The sequence below is a fragment of the Stegodyphus dumicola genome, chromosome 4, assembly GCF_044657685.1.
Source record: "Stegodyphus dumicola isolate Sdum_Otavi_A_Nest chromosome 4, ASM4465768v1".
NCBI lineage: Eukaryota > Metazoa > Arthropoda > Arachnida > Araneae > Eresidae > Stegodyphus > Stegodyphus dumicola.
The window spans coordinates 204,415,120-204,431,749 of record NC_140771.1 but is presented as its reverse complement, the minus strand read 5'-3'; the positions used below and the strand labels follow the sequence as shown (position 1 = coordinate 204,431,749).

The following is a 16,630-nucleotide window of genomic DNA, read 5'->3' as shown; positions in this document are numbered from 1 at the left end:
ACATATAGCATCATTGTGAATAGTGGTAAAATAATCTAAAGTATAGTGTAGCTAGTGCTTGTTTGGTAATTTATAAAATACTGGGTTACAAAAAAAAATGTAAATCTGACTCAGAAAGCCATGCTTTTAATGATAAATGGACCTGGAAATATTTTTGATAGTTGTAAAAGATAAACCAGTGTGTCGCATCTGCAATGAAGCTGTCTTCAGAGAAAAAACAGTCTTCAAAGAATGTAACATTTCCCATCTAATCATAAGAATTCCACTTATGAAGCAATGTCGAATATGAAAGAAAACAAAATGCAGAAAGTCTTTGTAAAAAATTACCAGGCCGACAAAATTTTTTCAAGAAGGTAAACAGTATCCAAGAAGCAGTTACACATGCAAGTTATATTGTAGCATACAGTATTGCTAAAAATAATAAAGCTGTCAGTGAGGGAAGATCATTAAACAATGCATGGTCCAAGTTTGTGATGTTTTATGTCCAGACAAGAAAAATAATTTTGAAACTGCAAGCTTATCTCAAAAAGCTAATCTAGAATCGAAGACATTGGTAAAAATTTGACATCAGAATCAAAAATTGGCCAGTTTAAATTTTGCTCCTTAGCTATGGATGAAAGCATTCATATAAATGATACTGCTCAATTAGTATTACAGTACAAAGGTCGGAATCCGGACGTCCATTATACGGAATGATCTTTAATCCAGACCTTAAAGCCACACACTTTTTTTTTGCATGCTTTACGCATACATTATGCATGCGCGTAACAAATGCACATACATTGCGTGTGTTGAAAGAAATGTTTAATAAAGTAAACAAATAAATATTATGTCTTTTTTTTTTTTTTTTTTTTTTTTTTTTTTTGTAAAATTTGATACCCTTTAGATCATAAGTGCTTTTTATTTCATAAATTACAGTTTCATATTTTTAATTGTATAATTTCTGCATACCATCTTACCAGATTTAAATTCCGGAGAAAACCCTAATCTGGAATCGCCGCAGTCCCGACGAGTCCGGATTACATACTTTGTACTGTATTTATAAGAGGTGTTGATGAGAACTTTGAAATTACCGTGGAAGTGGCATGCATGCATTTTTTAAAAAAAACTAGAATGGGATGTGATACTTTTCATGAAATTCAGCAAGGGCTTTTAACTTTGAAAGTACCTATAACAAATATATTCATTACGACTGATGGAGCAGCAAATTTGACAGGAAAAAAAAAAAAATCTGGATTTTCTGGAAGCTTTAAGCAAAACTATCCCAGGAACAATGTTGTTTTCTACATTGTGTTTTACATCAAGATGCTCTGTGTAAATCTGCATTGAATATGAAACCCCTGCTTGATGCAGTCGTGAAGCTCGTAAATGCCGTTTGATCCCATGGGCTTACTCACGGGCAATTTCGAGATTTTCTGCAGTCCATGCAGTCTGAATACTCTGATGTATTGTATTACACGAAAGTAAGGTGGCTTAGTGCAGGATGTGTTTTTGATCTAGTTTGCAACTGAAAGATGATGACATTGTGTCGTTCTTCCATGAGAAACGGTGCGAAATATTAGAAGACACAGAATAGCTTTCGGACTTTGCATTTTCACAGACCTTCTTTGTCATATGAGCACCTTGAATGTCAAGATGCAAGAGAAAAATTAATTTATCAATGATATCTGGGCGTATCTCAAAGCTTTTAAACTAAAACTTAATCTGTTTGCTTGACTGCTAGCTAAGAATGACTTGTCTCATTTCCCGAGGTTAAATTCAATACTCTCAGTAAATGAAGAGAAGCTTAAGCATTATGAAGATGGCTTGAAAAAAACTGCATTTTGAGTTCGAACGCAGATTTCAAGATTTCAGTGCCATTCAAACAGAATTGGATATTTTTACCACGCCTTTCAACGTAAATTGTGAAGCAGTGGGCTCAGATTTGCAGCTTAAATTAATTGAGATGCAATCTAATTATCATCCCAAGTAGTTGAGTAGTTGTTTCTAAATATGTCAAAGTTAGAGTTTCACAAATCTTTATCAAAAGTGAGTTTCTTAAATTTAATATCTCATGCCCAGAAAATCAGTGCTAAAAGGTTTTCAACTATGAACCTTAGAAAGAATTATTTCAGAAGTCGACTGAGAATTTAGCCTCAATCCTTAGAATCAGTATATCTCACTTTGAACCTCAATATAAGGAACTTTTAAAAATGAAATCGCAATTTCATTCATCTTATTAACATACTTAAATTGTAATACTTGTATATTGTTTTTGAAATTTAAAAAAAAAAATTATCTTGGCACATCAAGCTTTTTTTTTTTTTTAATTTCTGGCCCACGACCGACAAAGGTTTGCCCATCCCTGCCTTAACCGTAAGATAACATAATTCAATCATTTTTAAAGCAAAAAAATGCAAAATTTACAAACATATAAAAATAAAGAAACTGAGATCACTGAGACGAGTTACAGAGTGGATAATATATATTCATATACTTTTGGTACGGCCGATTGCAACCAAAATACGAGGTGCACATCTACATTTTATAGCAATCCTACATACAAAATTTCAATGTTCTGAGGCTACTCGCTTTTGAGTTATGCGAGATACGTACATACACACGTACTCACAGACATTACGAAAAATTCTCTTCAGAATTCATTTTAAATTAGTTTTGTAACATTTTTTGGGGAAAAGAGTCCTTTATTCTGTCCTTACATACAGATGTCATGCAAAAACATTATTAAATTGCATTCAACAGCAGTAAAAATTGATATTTGCGTTGAAATATAATGCCTGAAACTTTTTGCAATTTCAATACTTGCATTTTACTTCGTACAAGGAAGTAAAAAGGCCAGACTGGAGATTATGGGTCAGTCGTTAACTGAACTGAAATTGCGCGAAATCTGGCAACCTACTTTTTTTAGGGGGGCGTAATGAAAATCTTTTATCTAACCGGGCGTTTTGAATATTCACCATTTCACTGTTCTTTTCATGGATAGTGTGAGCAAAAAAGCTTATGTCAAAAGAGTTGAACGTGTGGATTTTGCTTATTTGATTCGTTTGCAAGATAAAGGCGAAAGATGTGTGATAGAATGGTGCAGGAATTATGTTTTGATTTCGAATGTGTACAAATGTCCTAAGTGTAAAAATAGTACGAAATTAGTTGAAAGGAAAGATGCAACAGATTTGTGTCAATGGAAGTGCCGTGTGTCCAGAGCACAAAGTCAAACGCAGTGTAAGAAAGGGCTCTTTGGTTTTCCGAGGGACAAATACCTACGAGTCTGATCCTTCAACTAATATATTTGTGAGGTCAGAAATGGACAAATCAGTTCATTGTTGATGAGTTGCATGTGAATGACCATGCTGTGTTAGACTGAAAGATGTTTTGTAGAGAGGTGTGCGTGGAGATGTGCTTGCGAGAGAATGACATAATTGGAGGGCCTGTAAGTGTGTTTGAAATTGATGAAAGTACATTTGGAAAAAGAAAATATCATCATGGAAAGCGCATGGAAGGTAAATGGGTGTTTTCAGCTATTGAAATGGGAACGAGTACATGCTTTTTTTCATGCGGTTGAAGAGCAAATGAAATTGAGGATTATTATTATATCTGTTGAGGATTATTAAAGAAAATATGTTGCCGGGATCTATTATTATTTCGGTCTGTTGGAAATAATATGATTGCCTCAGTGATGAGGGATTTATGCACTTTCATGTAAATCACAGTCTCGGTTTTAAGGATCCTGAGACAGGTGCTCGTACTAATTCAACTGAGGACATGTGGAATCCATTAAAAAAATTGAAGGATACTCGTCAAGTGAAAGATGAATTTGGTTCGTATTTGGCCGAGCACATGTGGCGGAAGAAGTATTCTCATTTGATCTGCAAGTGATTGCTTCTCGGAATTTCAGAGAGCAATTAAGATTGTTTATCTGCCACAATCATCAGATTAATAAATGGAAAAGGTAAGATTCATTTTTGTTACTTTTTCATAGATTTGTTAAACTTGCTGAATTGATTAATATGGATTTTGATTTAAATATAAATTGCAATAAAAGTAATTCTTATTAGATGCAATTACATTATATGTGATAAAGCATGTGGTTGAAATGAGCATGGCATTTTTAATTTTATCTTTATTACATTGTTACATTTTAGCATAGATATAAACAAATGTGGGTTTCTACTGTTTATTATAAATAAAAATTTATTGTAAAAATATAAGTTAATGTAGTTAAAACTGTTTAACCACTTTTTGTTTTTTTACTATACTAATCCTGTTTCAGTCAATCAGAATTTTGAATTTTATCTTAGTTTTTCTTCTGCAATTTTTTTAAGTTTTACTTTAAATATAAATCAATGCTTTCCTTTTACTTATTACTCCTTTACTGCTTAGTACAATTTCTTCAATTTTGTGATGAAACATTTTACTCCCTTTTGCTACTGTCTTAAAAATGGTATATGATATTACGAAAATATATTCACATTTAGAGTTTTTCTTTAAATATGAATCAATGCTTTCCTATTATTTATTGCTCATTTACTGTTTATCACAATTTCTTAAATTTTGTGATGAAATGTTTTGCTCCCTTCTGCTACTGTCATAAAAATGGTACATGATATTATGAAAGGTCTTAATATTGTTGATCGCATTAAATACATATTTATTAACTTTCAAATACTTTTTCCTTGTTTTTCTCAAGCTTCTGTTTTAGATATGAATTTTTTGCATGTTTACAGGATTCATTAAAATTTTCAACCATCTAATATGGTGATCTGATGAGTTAGTCATTTTCTAAAATGCACAAAAATAACCGATTTGGGAAATTGGTGATTTTTCAAAAATGTGCCAAATTGGCCCTTAACATCCAATTTTAACAAATTAAACAAGTTTGAAGCATCGGAAACTGTTTAATGTTTATATTATGTTAAGTCCACTGTGCATCGGCTGAGATTTATTTACTTAATAACATCTCCCGGTATATCTAAATGAATCACCAGAAACGGAGAGTACTTCACGGGCACATGATGAACAATGTATATGTTTAAATAAGCTAATTGTAGTGGACATGGAGGGTCATCAAGTGATTTAAAAAATTCTAAAAGAACATGTGTGTTTGAGAATGCATATCTGCAATACCTGTCTCGAAGACCAATCAAAGTGACGATGCACCAGTGCATCACCTGGCTGCTAGCAATATTTAGAACTGATGTATATGATACACTCCTCTGCAGAGGGTTTTTAGTTCAGCAACATGCTATCACAAAGGGGTTAAATGCAAAGCATATATAAGTTAAATTTAGTGTTTTAAGGAAGATAATTTATGCATAGTGTGATATCACACATATGTAAGTCAAATTTAGTTTGCTAAACATAATTAGCACAAAAGCATGATATTACGTATATGCAATTAAAAATTAGCTGAAGAAACATGCTACTTAATAAAATGAAATTCAGGTTGGTAGAAAAGTACAAGCATATGCAAGTAAAGATTATAAAATAGTAAAGCAAATATTAGTATTATTATTGAAATAGACTTCTAATTAATTATATTATTATAAAAGAGTTTTTAAAAAATTGTACACTCATATCTAGGAATACTTCCTTTCTTTTTTCAGCTTTTCGTTGCCCTGAAAAAGGCCGTCCTTTTATTTAAAAAATCTATGCCATTAAGTAAACTGCCAGAAAGGTATTAGCCTAAAAGGATATAATCTAAAACTACGTTTAAAATTTCCACAAATAAGATTTTGCCATTATGATTAACTTTACGCTGACATAGGCATTCCAGTTCTCGATCAGCTAGATTTTCCTTGTGAAAACCACTTTTTTCATAATTTCGCTTTCAGAGACCACGTGTCTGAGTTTTTGGACTGGGCATGTGCACCACTTTCGGATTAACGAAATATGTGAAATGATTAATAGTCTGATGCATGTGATATCCATGCCTGCATAAGAATAACTTATGTCTTCCAGGTGCTACTTTGGTAGACGTTGCACGGATTTTGGCGAGCAATACAACATATGGTAAACCCATTGCTAAACAAGTTATTTTATGGTAACCGATACTTTGCTGTCATTTTATGTAAAAAAATAATGTGTTTTATTATGCATAAATTCTGTATTTTAAATATTATTTATGGCTTCTAAATATTAAAAATCAATTTAACTTTGCATTTTCATTTGAAATAAAAATTTTCTGTTTATATTTTATGGAATTTTATGTTGTGAATGATGTAATGAATGACGTCACATTACTTTAAAAGTACAGTCAAAAGTCGTTAATCCGCACTCGTCTGTCTTCGGCGATTCCGGATTATCGATTTTTCCGGATTATAGAACACTAGTTTAAACCTGGTAAGATGGCATGCAGAAATTATAAAATTAAAAATATGAAAACGTAATTTATGAAATAAAGAACAATTATGATCTAAAGGGTATACAAATTTACAAAAAAAAAAAGCTTAATATTTATTTGTTTACTTTATTAAACATTTCTTTCAATGTAACTTGTTTAAGTTGCTTCATTTTTTAAGTGATAATACATTCTCTTTAATTCTATAAACAGAGATAATTTCTTGTTCAGTTACAAAGTTCCACTGTTCAAGTCCTATAATTGCTGTGTCGAGGATATCGACTAATTTGTCAATAGAAATTTTTTTGTTTTCAATAACCTCTGTCACTTTCTTCGCTATCGGAAGTGAATTATAATGACGAGGAATTTGATTTAAATCATATCAAAGACAGAGTACATCGAGATGAAATACTACATTCAGTAAGGAATTATAGGCCAAATAAAATAAAAACATCTGCCCTGAAGATAATGATAGTGCTGACAGATCAACTTCCAATTCATTGCGTGCCGCGGCGTTAAAGATAAACAAAGTTTAGATAAACAAAGGATATGCCTTTATCCATTTTTTGCAGCAATTCCACTTTTTGTTTAATGGACTTCGAAACATACTTTCGTTTTGTAGATCCTTTACATATTAGTAAATATATATCAGAAATTCTATTTGACATAATCAAAAGTTCAAGCTTACTTTTATAAAATTGCTCTAACAGTCTGCAAAAAATAATAAGCCGAATCCAATCCGAAGATTAAGGAACAACTCAGTCTGCAACATTAACTGAATTAGATAATTTTAACTTAGCTTATACCGTCCATTATACATTAAAAGCGCATTCGTAATCATATTTTATGCACGCGCACATGCATATTCGCAGCCGTAAAGGTCTTAATGACTTTTTGACTGTAATTGGTTTTAATATCTATAAATTTAATCTAATGTTTTAAACATTATTTATGGCTGTTAAATATTAAAATAAATTTAATTTTGCATTTTTTTTTTTTTTTTTTTTTTTTTGAAAAATGATGTTATTTAGTATGATTATTTAAATAATTGGCTGATCTTTGGAATTTGGCGACATTTTGGAGGCGGTAAAGGTTACTACCTAGGACTTTGGTAATAATGTGAGAAGTACTCAGTTCCGATTACGCATTATTTTGTGTGAGGTAAATGAGAGATCATGAGATATGTCATGTCACATTAATGGACGAATTACAGTTCTTTAATCGGAAAAGGGGGAGGAATTTGGAAAACTGTAATACTATATTATTTTGTATTAAGCTTCATTGTGTGTTGTGTGAAATAGTGGAAGTGTGCGTGACACGTAATAAAGATTCTGAAGATTAGGTAAGTTAGTATTTTTAATCATTTGAGGATATTATTTTTATGCATTGTTCTAAATGTAAGGAGTAAATAAATTAATATGATATTATTGTAAAATTGTTATTAGCAATGATTAAGTTTAAAGTAATTAGGATTGTAATCTAATTTTTATTAATTTAATGTATGTGCTTATTTATATTTTAAGTAGTGTTTTTTAATTTAATGATCGTGATTTTGCGAGTTATATGTTTGTAGTATTTTGGAATACGTTTGAGTAGAATACTTTGAGTATTTTCATGCATTTTCGTGAAATTTTTCTAATTTATGAGAAAAAAGCAGTGTACATGGATATAGTGAAGAGTGCGCGCAATGCCATTTTTGTGCAATTCTGGGATGTTTTTTTAAGTAAAAATAAGTCGACGTGTACATGGTTTAGTGATATTTTAATTAAATGATAGTTATTTTGTGAATTTTATGTTTGTAGGAATTTGGTATTGACATTTCAGTTGAAGTAAACGTGTATGGAAATAATTTAAATATTTGACACTAAGTATTTGTAACCATTTGTAATGTTTGTGGTATGAATTCGTTGGTGACGTTTATAATATAATAGATAATTTAGAGGTAAAAGTTTTTGGATATTTTATTTATTTTATACATGGAAATGTTCATCCTTGGAAAGGGTATATACTTTTTCGTGATCAGGTAATTTCATATATCTGCTTTTTACCGAGTTTAAAGATTCACAGAATTTTTTTGAATTTTCGTGCAAATTTTTGTAATTTATGAGAAAATAGCGGTGTAGATGGATCAAGTTAAGAGTGTGTGCAATTCTGGGATGTTTTTTTAAGTAAAAATAAGTCGACGTGTAAATGGTTTATGTGTATGTGCTATTCTGAAAAACGTGCAAGGAGTTTGCGATTGTGCACTTTTTCCCAATTTTGCAGTTAATATTTGTCATGATTAAGCAGTTTTGTTACATAAAATTTCTAGCATAAGTGTAATTCGGCTAGTAGATTGTTGGAAAAAGTGTTCAGTAAATAAAAAGAAAAGAAACATGTCTTTACTGGCGGCAAAAAAAAAAAAAAAAAAAAAAAAAAAAAAAATAGAGGGTAGCTGTAGCAGAGTTAGTCGCCAAATTTTCGCCAAAAAATTGCCAAGTTACCATAATCCAAAGATCAACCAAATAATTTTAATTCTACATGTGATGTAATCAACTCCCCGATTGGTTACAGAATATTTGTGCATTAACAAGCTGTAATCAGCTCCCTGATTGGTTACAGAATATTTGTACATTAGCACGCCATTTTAAAATTTTATTATTCATCTCTTCGAATTGTTACAAGGGTCAGAGGAAATTCATTTAAAATTTTTGGAGGAAACCTCGCTAACTGCACTTCATTGAAGGCAATGAAGTGCGAGTATGTGGATCTCAGATGAAGATCGTTCAAAGAGCTGATTCCGAGGACGGCCATATACGGTATTGTGGTTCATGGCCGAAGAAATAACCGTTGTAACGGTAAAAAAATATTAGACATTCCTCCTTTTTAACGGCAAACTTCTAACTGCGGTCATTTTAGCTCTAGTGTACGAAGCGTTCTAATTTACTTATTTTAAAGTATTTGAATTTAAGGAATTTTGATATTTTTTTAATTCGATATTCAGTTTAAATAATATTTTAGTCTAATACATTGGCATAATGTTTTTATTCTATTTCATTGGTATATGAAAGTAATAATTTAACCTTACATTAGCATTGTATACTCGTAGTAAATGTATTTATTTACATTTGCCTGCCATCTTAAAAAAATGTTTTTAACAAAAAAATTAATCCATTATTTTTAACAATATATATATAAATTTTTTAAGTTTCAAATACTTTACTAATGACAAACTATGTAAACACAGCATTTTTCAAGATGGCTGACGATTGTTAAAACCGAGCCAACAACTGCGCCAAAATAAATCGCCAAGAATCCGTACAACCATCTGCCATTCATCAGTCATTATAGTTGTTACCTTTGCCAAGTGCTTGTTAATCAATGGAATCGGAGTCTCTGCAGATCTGTTGTTTGCTCTTCACATGCTTTTAATGAAGGAAATAACTCTTCCTACTGCACACAAGCATCTTTGGTTGATCTTTACAATATGGTAACTGGTAGTTTGGCGACATTTTGGAGGCGATAAAGGTTACTACCTGGCGTGTACATGGTTTATGTGTATGTGTTATTTTGAAAAACGCGTAAGGAGTATTGTATTGTGCACTTTTTCCCAATTTTGCAGTGAATATTTGTCATGATTAAGCAGTTTTGTTTGATAAAATTTCTAGCATAAGTGTAATTCGGCTAGTAGATTGTTGGAAGAAGTGTTCAGTAGATAAAAAGAAAAGAAACATGTCTTTACTTCGTGAAGACAAAATGGCCGCAGGGAAAAAAAATAGAGGGTTGCTGTAGGAGAGTTGGTTGCCAAATTTTCGCCAAAAAATCGCCAAGTTACCATAATGTAAAGATCAACTGCATCTTTCTCCAACAACTTCCATGAAAATAATTCTTGAATGAAAATAATTCCATCTATTCATTATTAAAAACTTCAGAAAAGATAATTTTTAAATTAGACAAAATTATATTCAGTAAATGAAAGGCAAATTACACATACAAACACGAATATTGAGTATGATGCTATAATATGCAAAATTACTAAAAACAGCATAAGATGAATGGCTGCTATCTTTGAACACATGACTCCGTTGGATTACAAGGTTTGAATTCTTATCGCCATTGTTGGTGGTGTTTACATTTATCGGGTTCTTTGTGGAAATACTTCAACTATTATTTTACAAAGTGATAAAATTGCTTATTCAGTGTCATAATTCAAAGTTAAACGAATTACCTTTCTCACTGACTGGTTGAAAAATAATATCTCTGTATATCAACGAACTAGAAATTAAATAATTAAAAGGGTAAAAGTATAGTTTAGGGTACCCCTTGGCGAAACTTGACGCTTCATGGATACTGATTTCGTGCAATTCTTTGACTCGTTATTTTGGCTTGCGAAGTGGCGATTTTTGCTACCTATTTTCACTTAAAAAACAATCCCCGAATTGCACAAAAATGGCATAGCACACTCTTTTAACTTTATCCATGTAGACGTCAACTTATTTTCACTTAAAAAAAAATCCCAGAATTGCACAAACTTGCATTGCGCACTCCCTTTATTTTGTCTATACACATTGATATATTTTCATTTAAAAAGTCAAAGGAGCACCAAATTCTACAATATAGGCAAACAATAAATACATAATCTCAATGAAATACATTTTAAACCAAACAATAAAATAACATTAAAAAGGAAAAACATGTTATACAATAAAGCACTACCAAAAGCAAATATTCACTTACCATGATTTTCGAGTTCGCTTCGTACACCCAGAGCCACGTAAAAATCAAAATATCAAATGACTTTTTTCAAACCAGGTTCTCTTTCTGATCGAACACTTCACATAGTGACCATCTGAACCTTTCTTCCTACAAACCCATTCAAATTCATCTAAACAGTGTTTACGTTCGACTAGACGCATATCCTTCCTACATACAGGACACTTATAATGGTTACTACGTAAACCATAAGTAAATTAAAGCTCTTTTCCCCTTTCGCTCCAAATAGTACAGAAACTTCAAATTAATCTTACTACACTCGGCCATTCTACTGTCTAAAGAATCAAACCAACACACACCACAAAAACGCTTACATTCCATGATTCAAAATTTTGCAGAATTATGCACCCGATTACATAACAATAGTGTTCACATAACATTGAACAACACAGGCTACCATAAATGAAACAACAACTTCGCGATAAATCAAACAACTTTGCCATAATACAAGAGGTACCTTAAAGTCTACTCTACCCATTAAAGTTAAAATCTGTTATCGAAGGGTATCATGGAAAATCTTAATCAATATCACTTTGGCTAAAGTGTAGAATCGCCCACTTATTTGTTTGGCGCTTTTTACAAGAGTAAGAAGAATTGGATTTTTGTCAATTCTCTTTGACTTTTTAAGTGAAAATAGGTCGATGTGTACATGGATAAAGTCAAGGGAGCGCGTAATACCAGTTTTGTGCAATTCTGGGATTTTTTTTTAACGTGAAAATAGGTCGATGTGTACATGGATACCGAGTATGTGCAATTCTTAAAAACGCGTCAAGCAGTGGGTGATTCTGAACTTTCCACATCATTTCATGTTCAATATTATGCAGCAAATCAACATAAATGTTTTCACCAACCAACCGTAATGTTCCAGAAATCATAAGAGTTAAAATTTTCTTCATTAGGATTGATAAAACAGTTTAGATTCAAATAGGCAAAGGTTAAAATACAACGCTTGTCCGCAATATGATGTTTAATAATACCTCGGATTCACTTCTACAAAAAACGTTGATAACATAACGTCTTTTGTAAAACCGTTATTGTAAAACGAAAGATAAACCAATTTCAAGTGATAAATTACATGCTATATAAAAAAAAAGCCACTTTACCTTCAAAAATTTCAAAAATTCCCTATATGATATTTTTTATTTTCTCGACATACATAACTAATGCCAGATTCAGAAATAAGTAAGAAAATATATACATAAATAAAATAAACTTTTCAAAAAACAGATTGCATTAAACCTTACTTTTATCACGATCTAATTATTTTTCTGAAACATAAATAGTAAATTTACTTAAATTAAAAACTTTATTTAACTAACTGTTACTTGACGTTTTGAAAGTTACAGGGCTCCTATGTCAGGCTGCGTATTTCCAAACCCTACCCCACTTTTCGAATTTTTGACATCATGGATAAATGGACTAGTTTCGCCTGGATGGTAATTCTTGAGCATGCGCTGAAGGGCGAGAAGTAAAACACAACTTTGGCGTGCACTTGTAAACAGTATTAAAGTAAAACAGTAAAACAGTCTGAAAGTGTATTCGTTTATGTAATTGCATAATTTTACTGTTTCTGTAATAAGAAAACTTCATTCAGATAAAATTTATTTTATTATTATTATTATTATCTGGTTATAGGATTATACGAAATGCTGAATACTCTAGGTACTATCGTAATCTTCGCATAACCTTTCACATTGGATTTTGCCTTATCATTTTAAAATATATTGTACTATAAAGATTAAATCAAAGCAAATTACTTTCTTAGAGATGTGAATGTTCTAACTGAATTTTCTTTTTATCACTTATTATTTATTTCCTCTTTGAAAACACATTCATATTTGACAAATAATTATCTCCGCTGAAAATTTTTTGATTGTTTAAAAACTATATTTGTCAATAATGTAATAAAAACTCACTAATCTAGTGCTTCATAGATCAATATGACAATGAATTCAAAATGTTTTAAAAACAGTTCTTTAATCTTTATTTCGTAGTAGATGCAACTAATGTCACAGAGAAAAAATATTTCAATAAAAAAGTTCTCCATGTTAATTCAATAGCAAAATTATTTCTATTTCAGTGAGATATCCACCTTCAATACTTACATAACAGAAAAATGTAACATAAGCATTTTAGAAGTTTTAAATAGAAGCTAAATGTTAACTGTGCAATTTTATGTAAGAAACGTAATAATTTACTTTCATTCCTTTTAAATCGGCATATTAGTTTCCAATCAACTAAAATTTTTGGCAAGTTAGAGACTTAACACACAGTATTCCGTCACTTAAAATATCAGTTTCACTCGCGCGTGTGTCAGATTTTCGCAATGCTTATGGGGTCCCACAAAATTTTCATACATATTTTGGGGTCGTGAAAAAAATCTATGATAAAAAAAGGGTCACAACTGAAAAAAAGTTTAAGAAGCCCTGTTTTAGAACAATCAGTTTCCTGATACCAACCCATTTTTTTGCCTGTTTTGTTTCTAAGCCGAATTATGTTTCTGTCGGAATTTTTCTATATTTTTACTGTTTCAGCTGAATGGGAAAACACGCTAAAATGTTTCAAATGACTATTAGGGAAAGAGAATCGAATATCCCACATTATTATTATCTCTATTTATCTCCTGTTTTGATTCTGAGTTATGTTTTTTGATAGAATTTTTTCATATTACATATTTCAGTTCAACAAAAAAATCAACTTTTAAAATATTGAGGAAAAGCATGTACTAAAATGTTTCAAAATGAAAATTTGGGATAAATAAATATATAAATTAGTTTTTTCTAGGTGTGTAGGAGTTCTTATACATAGTATATAAAGAAATTTAGGAACAACTTTTCACAAAGACTGAAAAATTGAAGTTCAAATGAGATTCATAAAACCCTATAAATGTGGAACAAGGATAATTTAAAATGTAAAAATTAACATGTTGACTGCCGCGTGCATTTTACATGATTTGCGCATGACGCCAACTTGAAATTTTTATTGTGCGATATATATTATGTCGAAATATTATCTACAGAACATAATGTTATATAATCGTGCTTCATGCTGGGGGTCACCAGCGACCTCCAAACATCTGTAAACTATTTTTGTGATTTATAATTTAAATTCTTACGATTTATTCTTCTTAACCATTATAGTAACAATGGTACCATTTAAAAATTTATCAGTATCAATATTTATTCTAATTATGTATTTTACTATTGGTCGCGTTGCCAGTGGCACCCACGGCGCTGTAGCCAAGTCGACTGCAGGTCACCGGTGACCCCCACAACAGTCAACATGTTAAAATAAACCATCACAAGAAAAACCAAAAAAGTAGTATAAAAGAACAAGGAAGGTGAGGAATCCAATCAACTTTAACATAATATCGTCAAGAGGAGGTATGTCGAATTTAATTACATTTCCCCTTCTAAAACAAAATTCTTGCTTCTCTGTATTCAGAATCAGCTGATGAACCATTTCAATATATTTTTTATCTTAATAGTTCACCAAAAAATTCTAGTCCTCCTCAAAGCGAAGGAAAATCATTGAAAATATCTTCCGAATATTTTTCTAAACTAAAAAAAAAAAAAAAAAAAAAAAGAAAAAAGAAAGAAAGAAAGAAAAAAGGCCCTTAAAAATGTAGAAAAAAATTAAAATCCTGCAGTGGAAAATCTTTGAAAGTTCAAAATAATTTAAACGCAAAACTTTACTAGAACCTCTTATCAAACAGCAGTAGCAAAGGAAAATGGGGGGAGGGAAGTAAAATCATTAAAAATATCTTCCAATTTAAAAAGATTTTACTAGTCTAAACAGGATTTTATCAATTTGAATTTCAATTTTTATTCTTTCTGAAAAATTGGTTGTAAATTTCTTTCTTTATATATTTACTGAGCAATTTTTAGCAGCATAATGAACAAACATTTTTGGAAGGATTATAAATTTTCCTTTTAAAAAATTATTTGTATATACTTAGTCCAAACACATCTGTATACAGTGGAATACGTTTAACGCGAAATATCGGTTAACACGAAATAATGCAACGGTCCCGACAAAATACAGTCAAAAGTCGTTAATCCGGACTCGTCGGGACTTTGGCGATTTCGGATTATAGATCAACAGTTTAAATCTCGTAAGATGGCACGCAGAAATTCTAAAATTAAAAATATGAAACCGTAATTTATGAAATAAAGAACAATTATGATCTAAAGAGTATCAAAATTTACAAAAAAAAAAAAGCTTAATATTTATTTGTTTACTTTATTAAACATTTCTTTCAATGTAAGTTGTTTAAGTTGCTTCGTTTTATGTGATAATACTTTCTCTTTAATTCTATAAACAGACATAATTTCTTGTTCAGTTACAAGTTCCAAGTCCTATAATTGCTGTGCCGAGAATACCGACTAATTTGTCAATCGAAATTTTTTCGTTTTCACTAACCTCTCTGTCACCTTCTTCATGTCTTTATCCATTTTTTGCAGCAATTCCACTTTTTGTTTGATGGACATCGAAACATACTTTCGTTTTGTACGATCCTTTGGGAGCTCCAGAATCGGAAATTCTATTTGACATAATCGAAAGTTCAAGTTTACTTTTATAAAATTGCTCTTACAGTCTGCAAAAAATAATAAGCCGGATCCAATTCGAAGATTAAGAAGCAACGCAATCATCACCATTAACTGAAATAGATAATTAGATAGTTTTAGCTTATAGCACGTTTTACATATAACCGTCCGTTATATGTAAAACGTGCACGCGAAAACGTAATCTGCGCTTGCGCAGTCTTAAAAGGTCTTACGCGCATGCGTAAACGTCTATGCGCATGTGTCAACGCGGCGCATGCGCAGAAAGTTTTTAGCTTTGAGGTTCGGATTATAGATCATTCCGGATTATGGGTGTTCGAATTAACGACTTTTGACTGTACTATGTAATTTCATGCATTTTGTTTCTGTTAACACGAAAAGATAGCCTTTTTGGAAATGAACAAAATAAAGAAAACACTGGCATCGCTGGTGAGATTTAAGCGGAGAGTGAAATGAAAGAGATGTGGTTTCACATGTTTTGTAGAAAAGAGGCTAATTTGACTTTGAAATACCCTCGGAATAGCCTGTGACACGAGCCAGTTTTGTTTATCTACGGACTTTCGCCTTCCACGTCTACAAACGCCACACAAACATCTCATCTCTCATCAGTTATCAGGTTCAACGTTCCGTCTTACTTTCTTTGGGAACATGCAAGGACCTGACTCGGAACAGAGAGCTTACTAAAGCTATGTTCAATAACTGTGGGAAGTAGACAGGATACACAAGAAGGGTATACAAAACCCTTTATTTTTCTCTCTTTACAATAATTTCCGTACTTCGGAATACAAAGACCCACTACTTGTGGTCTAAACGTAAGAATATAAAAATATAACTAAACGCTAACTTTGAAATAATAAACGTGGAAGATTGGCCTTATATTAACAGGAAGCCGTATGTAGTACAGAGAACTGTTAACACTACAATACGTTTAAAATTATCAAGAGGATTAAACCTCTGGCCTGGAAGGCAACCAGCAACT

At 31.4% G+C, this 16,630-nt stretch overlaps 1 protein-coding gene across 3 annotated transcripts in view; it reads right to left on the bottom strand.

Annotated features, from left to right (window-relative positions):
* The window catches only part of LOC118200378 (zinc finger CCHC domain-containing protein 8 homolog), a 111,817-nt gene extending 99,351 nt beyond the window's left edge, over positions 1-12,466 (bottom strand). For 2 of the 3 annotated variants that reach the window (XR_015040857.1, XM_085815911.1), the window contains exon 1: positions 12,190-12,251. The gene's annotated coding sequence lies outside the window, so the exon portion shown is untranslated. Of the gene's footprint in view, positions 1-12,189; positions 12,252-12,330 lie in introns of those variants that run through there. The other variant, XM_085815912.1, reaches the window with a different exon arrangement.
* Between the last annotated feature and the right edge of the window lie 4,164 nt (positions 12,467-16,630).